Genomic DNA, 6,734 nt, shown 5'->3' with positions numbered 1-6,734 from the left:
GAGGAAAATATGTCCACTTCTTGTAAATTCTGTAAATTTGTACATATTATTTTATTTTTTTAACAACACTTAGGCAGGGATTAAAATGCAGCGATTGTAGTGAACTAAATTGTGATATATTTAAATTGTAATTTAAAGGTTCTAAAGGTTTTTCAATCATTTTAAGGTTTTGAGTGGTATTTTGGAAGTTTTGAAAGTATTTTGGCCATTTGGAGATTTTAAAGGTATTTCAATCTTTTTTGAAGGGTTAAAGAGTAGTTTTGATCATCTGGAAACTTTGCATTTGTTTATGCTTAGTATCATATATTTTGTTCATAGTTGTTCCAAAGGTAGGAAAAATGAGAAGGGTTATGATAGTTTAACAGCTAGACTAAAATTCAATCACTTTATTTTGAATGGAAGACTAATGAGAAAATGTGAGTTGATTCAAACTAAGGGTAAAAAAGGGTAGAAGAAGACCAAAATAACATTAATAATGATGATGAACAAAAATCGCATTAAGTTGATTGTCCACAGGCGCTCCAATGAGGTGCCTGAGAAACAAGAAAACTAAAACCCAACAAAGAGTACTGGTGGAGTGCCGACCAAAGACCCTCTAAAGGTTAAGTCAGTGAAAGAATAATCACCAAGAACTCAATAGTGTGAGTGCTAGGGATTTTCTATGTACCTTGAAGAGGTGGAGGTCTGGTGCTTATATAGTGGTGTAGGGCCTGATCAAGATCCCTTATATGAAGGGTTTTTCCTTATGGGGAAAATCTTGGAGAAGATATGAACATGTAGTAGGGTCTTTGGGCATGGTGTGCAAGTTATTTTCATGTAGAGACTCATGAGTGAAGAATAAGCAAAGATTGGTGGGACCCATCAGGCTCAATCGTTAGCATGGTCATTCATTCATCAGTGTGGTCATTTGTCCGTTGGCATGGTTGTTCCGTCCGCTAGTATGTGAGTGATCATTACGCAAGGGTTTCGTGGGGCTCAACATATTCCTCTTCGTCACATGTAGTCCTTCGTCGAATGGTCTTTACGCATGAGCCAACCATCGGTTTAACTAGGTGATGCCTGGCGGACCGCTTAGGGAGCGGATAGTTACTGGCCGAAGATCCATGAGCGATGTTCGTTCGTCTTGACGGATAAGGAAGTCTTTATTGGACGAAAATGCCCTTATCAAATAGAATTAGTAAAAAATATATGTCAATTAAGTGTAACTAAGAGTATTACTTTAAATAAAATAGAATTACGTATGTAATTAAAAAAAAAAACATATGGCCAATCTTGATTTGTCGATTAGGGATTCGTAGTGACTCTAAAATTTTGAGAATAAACTTTGTTAGTATATAAGTCAATCTAACCCACTAGGCTGGGCCCAATATACTGTACTTGTAGTACACTCATATTACTTGTATTTCACACATATCACTCCTACATAAGGCTTTCTATTGTACAATGTGTCAATGCCTCATGGCGGTTCAACCACCCATTGCAGCGATGCTCGACACGCACCTAAAAGAGTGTCGTTCAGGCTTGAGAGCTTGGAAGGGTGCTGTGGAGGAGGGTTGTACCTTTGGTGTGAGACTAGAAAATGAGTCAATTTTAATGGATTTACCAAAGGTAAGTGAAGTCGCCACCAATCATTGGATTTTTCTAAGGTGTGATTGGTCATCTGACTCTATTTGATTTTATTACTAATCCTAGGCTAAGAAAAATGTTTTTCCTAATCTAATATGGATGGATTAAAAATCTTGATTCTTGAATTCGGAAGTCTGGTTACATGTGGGGAAGGTGTTAGGCACCCTACAACGCTTGTCCAAGGACAGTCCTTTGTTTTGATAAAATCTTAATTTTCGGACATTGGCAATTAAAAATTGAGTTATTGGCATTAGCTTTCAGGGCTTTAATCGAATTGGGCTTTGAGGTTTGGTCTCAAAAAGGGTGTGGTCTCGATTGATGCTTCCTTAGTGTGTTTTGGAATCGGTGCCAAATTTCCACCGCAAAAATTTGGTAGCATTTTGCCTTATTTTCGTGGTAGAAATCTGGCAGTGCTTCACCTTAAGTGCATCATAGCATAAAAAAGGCTATCCTCACCAAACTTTCGCCATGAGAATATGGCAATGGGGATGCCCCATTTTCAAGGCAAAAATCCGACAAAGTTTCACATTTGGTGTGCTATGGCGCACCAGTAGGGTTTCATGCCTGTGTATACGACGCGTACCAACATGTTCATGCTAGGATGAGCCAGAGCCCCTCAAAGCATCAAGCATATTGATGTGTGTCACATACACAGGGAAACCAATGTCACTTGGTGACATGGATGATCACACCGCGATGATTGTGCACACAATATAGCGTGAGCATGCACTTATAGCAAATGCCTTAGGCACATTCCCACACTACAAGGTCTTAGCACTCATGGCTAGAGAGGGTCGCTCACATAGCCACGAGGGTCCATAATAAAAAGTGCACAAACCCCTATACAAACATATATAAATATACATACATCATGCACAATGTGATCACATAAAGTAGGAAAGTAAAACAGACACTGCCAACATCCCAAGGGTATGGCCTAGCAAGGTACAGGAAATGTAAAACAGACATTGCCATACTCAGGGAATGCAGCCCAAGAAAGGAGCAAGAAAGATAAAGGGTACATGGAAAGGGGAACCCTAATACAAGATTCTAGGGAAAAGGCTAGAAGAGAGGGAGAGAGAAAACTGCTCGGGAAGGCTAGGCCTCCTAATCTACTAAACATTGCGCTTTGTGGGCTTGCGTCCTCATACTTGCATCCTTGCCCTTGTTGCTTGCACCTAGGAAGTTGTGCCCTTACTCCAAGTGTTCATGCTCCAAACGTGTACATGCAATGACAAAGGAAACAAGCTAGCAAACGAGCAAAAAAACAGCTAGAAGGAAAGCATGCTAGGGGACAAACTATCAAAGAGAGCCAAATGAGGGAAAACAAACATGTTATTAAACAAAAGAGGGTGTTCTACGAGGACAAATGTAGGTTTGGATCGAGTGTTCATAGTTCCATGAGATTTTAGTATGGACAACACACGTGTCATCAAGCAAAATTCCTACAAGGGACTCAGGGTCTCACGTATCAAAGATGGGTGTGAACCAGCACGAGATAGTAGGAATTAGGCTTGATGACACAAGCAAGCAAAGACTCATGCATGAACATGTAAGCAAGCATGCAAAAATACAAAGAAGCAAAGAAAGCCAAACGAGTGGCATAAAGCAAACAAGGCAAGCATAAAATCATTGCATGCAACAGAGAAAGGTGTGTGTCAAACACACCAACATCACAGAGATGCGTCTCACAAGCGGTCACACCCAAACAAACCATAAGAGGGACAGATACAACCACACAGGCAAGTGGCCTCAAAGACCAACAAGCACAACCCACAAAGGGTACAAAGCATGGTAAAGCCTATATCTAGATAGACAAACACGGATATAAAGCATAGAAACAAGCAAGCATACACATGCATAAAGAAAATGACCCAAATCCTTGGATATAGGCCTAAGTGTATGGATGTAGGCCTAGACCACAAGATCTAGATATACACCCTACCTAAATGGCCAAAACACAAGAAAAAGGCATAATAAGAGGTAAAAAAAAAGCTTTAGAAGCACACGGCATAGCAACCAACATGTATATTTAAACACATGAACATGGCATGGAGCACACAAAGATATAGATTTAAGCATAAGCATGCTAAAAGGCACCTAAGCACAAACACAATATTTAGGCATATCCTAGCCCAAGAAGGCTAGGCCAACATCATCATAGTAATAAAACATGATAGAAAGCAAGGAGACATACTATAAAAGTTATAAAACATGCTAGGAAGCAAGAAGACAAAGCAAAGATATACTATGGAAAGTAATAAATCATGTTATGGAGAAAGACAAAGCAAAATGTGTAGATTGTAGCTAAAAAGCTACATTTACACCCTTAGAACCTCAAATCCAAGGTCCTAAGACCAATGAGAGGAAAAAGAGTGCAAGAACATTACCTCTTTATTGTTGAGAAAAGAGAGGAATCAAAGGTTTTTTGGATGTGTTTGTAAGGAATCAAAGCTACTATTCATGTTATGGATGTGTTTTTTGGAATTAAATGCTCCAAAACTGTCCATAATTTTTTTTTTTTTTTTTTGGTTCTGAGGGGGCTCTGGGGGTATTTATAATGAAAATCTGACCTTTTAGCTTCTGAAGGCCACTAAGAGGCCACTAGGTCCAATGTTGACATCAGCAATCCTGGCTTCTTCTCTAGTTTGACTTCAAATGTATATTTTAAGGCCTTTCCGAACTCTGATTGAGCTGATCTTGATGTCTTTGGAAAGATATGGATGTCTAGTTTCCAGAACAGTAAAGAAATTGAAATTTTGAAAGTCGGACCAAAAGTTATGACCTCGGGAAGTGAGCTAACGCGCTTTGCATGGTTTTTAGGATATCTCAACTGTTTTAACTCCGATTTTGACCCATGAATAGTTGTTGGAAAAGGAATTCAATAATATTTGCAATGACACCAGTCTTAACCCGTTCCGATGTTTGGATCAAAATTAGGGTTTTTGGTGCCCTCAAGAGTCAACCATGGGTCAAACTTGGTCAAAGTTGACAAAAATTACCAAGTAGCTCGAGTTTGATATAGAAACATGAAAAATGTTGTTTTAGGGTGATTTTTACCAACTTTAAATTTCAGTCAACCTAGGGTTGACAAGGGGTATTTTGGTCAATAATGCCCGAATGGATCAAAAGTTATGGCCTCGGGAAGTGAGCTAACGCGCTTTGCACAGTTTTTAGGATATCTCAACCGCTTTAACTTCGATTTTAACCCATGAATAGTCATTGGAATTGGAATTCAATAATATTTGCAATGACACCGGTCTTAACCCATTCCGATGGTTGGATCAAAATTAGAGTTTTTGGTGCCCTCAAGAGTCAACTATAGGTCAAACTTGGTCAAAGTTGACAAAAATTACCAAGTAGCTTGGGTTTGATATAGAAACATGAAAAATGTTGTTTTAGGGTGATTTTTACCGACTTTGACTTTCAGTCAACCTAGGATTGACTAGGGGTATTTTGGTCAATTTGACCTGAAACAACACTTTGAGTTCTCCGATGCCTGAATGGATTACGCCACGTTACACTAGATGTTTTCGCAGCCCCATGGAAGAAAGTTAATATTTTTAGAATTTTCGGGGTTTGGCACGCATATTGAAGGCGGAAAAAAATATGGTATCTACACAATGTTAATATACACTAAATATACACCATTATACAGACTATTCACTCTCTCTCACTCTCTCTCTCTCTCTCCCTCTTTATATTCTTAACATGGTTTAGAGCTATTTGCCAAATATTGAGACTGTCGTCAATTTATGCATTTAATGATGGGTTTACGTGAGAATTTAAAGCCTATTAAGTCTTCTTTGCTTAGCCGATCTTCTACTTATTCTCTTGATGTTGTAGTTAACGAGCTCATCTCCGAGGGAAATGGCAGACCTACTTATCACATGTCATCATCTGATCATGTATTGACTACACCCTCTCCTACTCTACAGCCTACCATTGCTATATTCACTGCTCCTCAACGGATAAACTCTAAGTGTCCCACCTCTCAGTCTTTAAAAGATACCTATTGTGAGTTTTGTTATGCCAAAGGCCATAATATCAATGTCTACTGCAAATTGTAGAAACTCATATAAGAGCAGAACAAATGTCCTCTTCCTTGGGTAGCCACTTTATGTCCCTTATATCCATCAGTTTCTACAGGTCCACATTTGACTTCCTCACTTACTACAACTGATATTTAGGCTATAGTTCAATAGGTTTTATCCCAAACTTCCACTACCCTTTTTGTCACCTCAAGTAAATATTCTTGACTTTTTGACATTGCATGTTGTAATCACATGTTCCCTGATGAATCACAATTCTTTGATAAGGCACCTTTAGCACATCCCATTTCTATTTATGCTTCCGATAGAACTCCTATGCTTGTTAGTCATAAAGGAAAAATATCCTCCCTCAATTTATCCCTTGGTGACACTTTTCATATTCCAAAGTTGTCCCTTAATTTACTTTCTATTGGTCAAATTTGTGAATTAGAAGTAGATGTTTTATTTACTAATCATGGTGTGGATGTGCAGGATCCTCAGACGAGTCAGGTGCTTGGGACAGGCCATAAGGTTAGAGATATGTTTGAGGCTCATGATTTAAAGAGTCCTTCACAAGTTGTTTTTGCTACCACCCTTTCGCCTGATTTATGGCAATTCTTGTCTTGGTCATATATTCTTATCTCGTCTTTAATTATTAGCTTCTCAAGATTATTTAGGTTCAATTCAGTTTCTAAAATTTGATTGTACTTCCTATCATTTTGGAAAACAAATAAAATTTCCCTTTAATAATAGTGGTTTTTTTTTTCTTTCTTCTACACCTTTTAATCTTATACATTCTGATATTTGGGATCCTACACCAATTCCCACTAAGGGGGGATCTCGACATTTTGTCATAATTGTGGATGATATATATATATATATATATATATACTTGGATTTATCTACTTCACCATAGGTCTAAACTTGTGTCCATTTATCAAAAATTTCACAAAATGATTGAAACACAGTTCAATCACTCCATTAAGATCTTTAGTTCAATTGCACCATTAAGATCTTTCGGTTAGATAATGCTCAAGAATATAATGATAAATCTTTTATCTCCTTTTTAGATAGCAA

Source organism: Quercus lobata, chromosome 3, assembly GCF_001633185.2.
Source record: "Quercus lobata isolate SW786 chromosome 3, ValleyOak3.0 Primary Assembly, whole genome shotgun sequence".
Lineage (NCBI taxonomy): Eukaryota > Viridiplantae > Streptophyta > Magnoliopsida > Fagales > Fagaceae > Quercus > Quercus lobata.
This window is presented reverse-complemented; position numbering follows the sequence as displayed.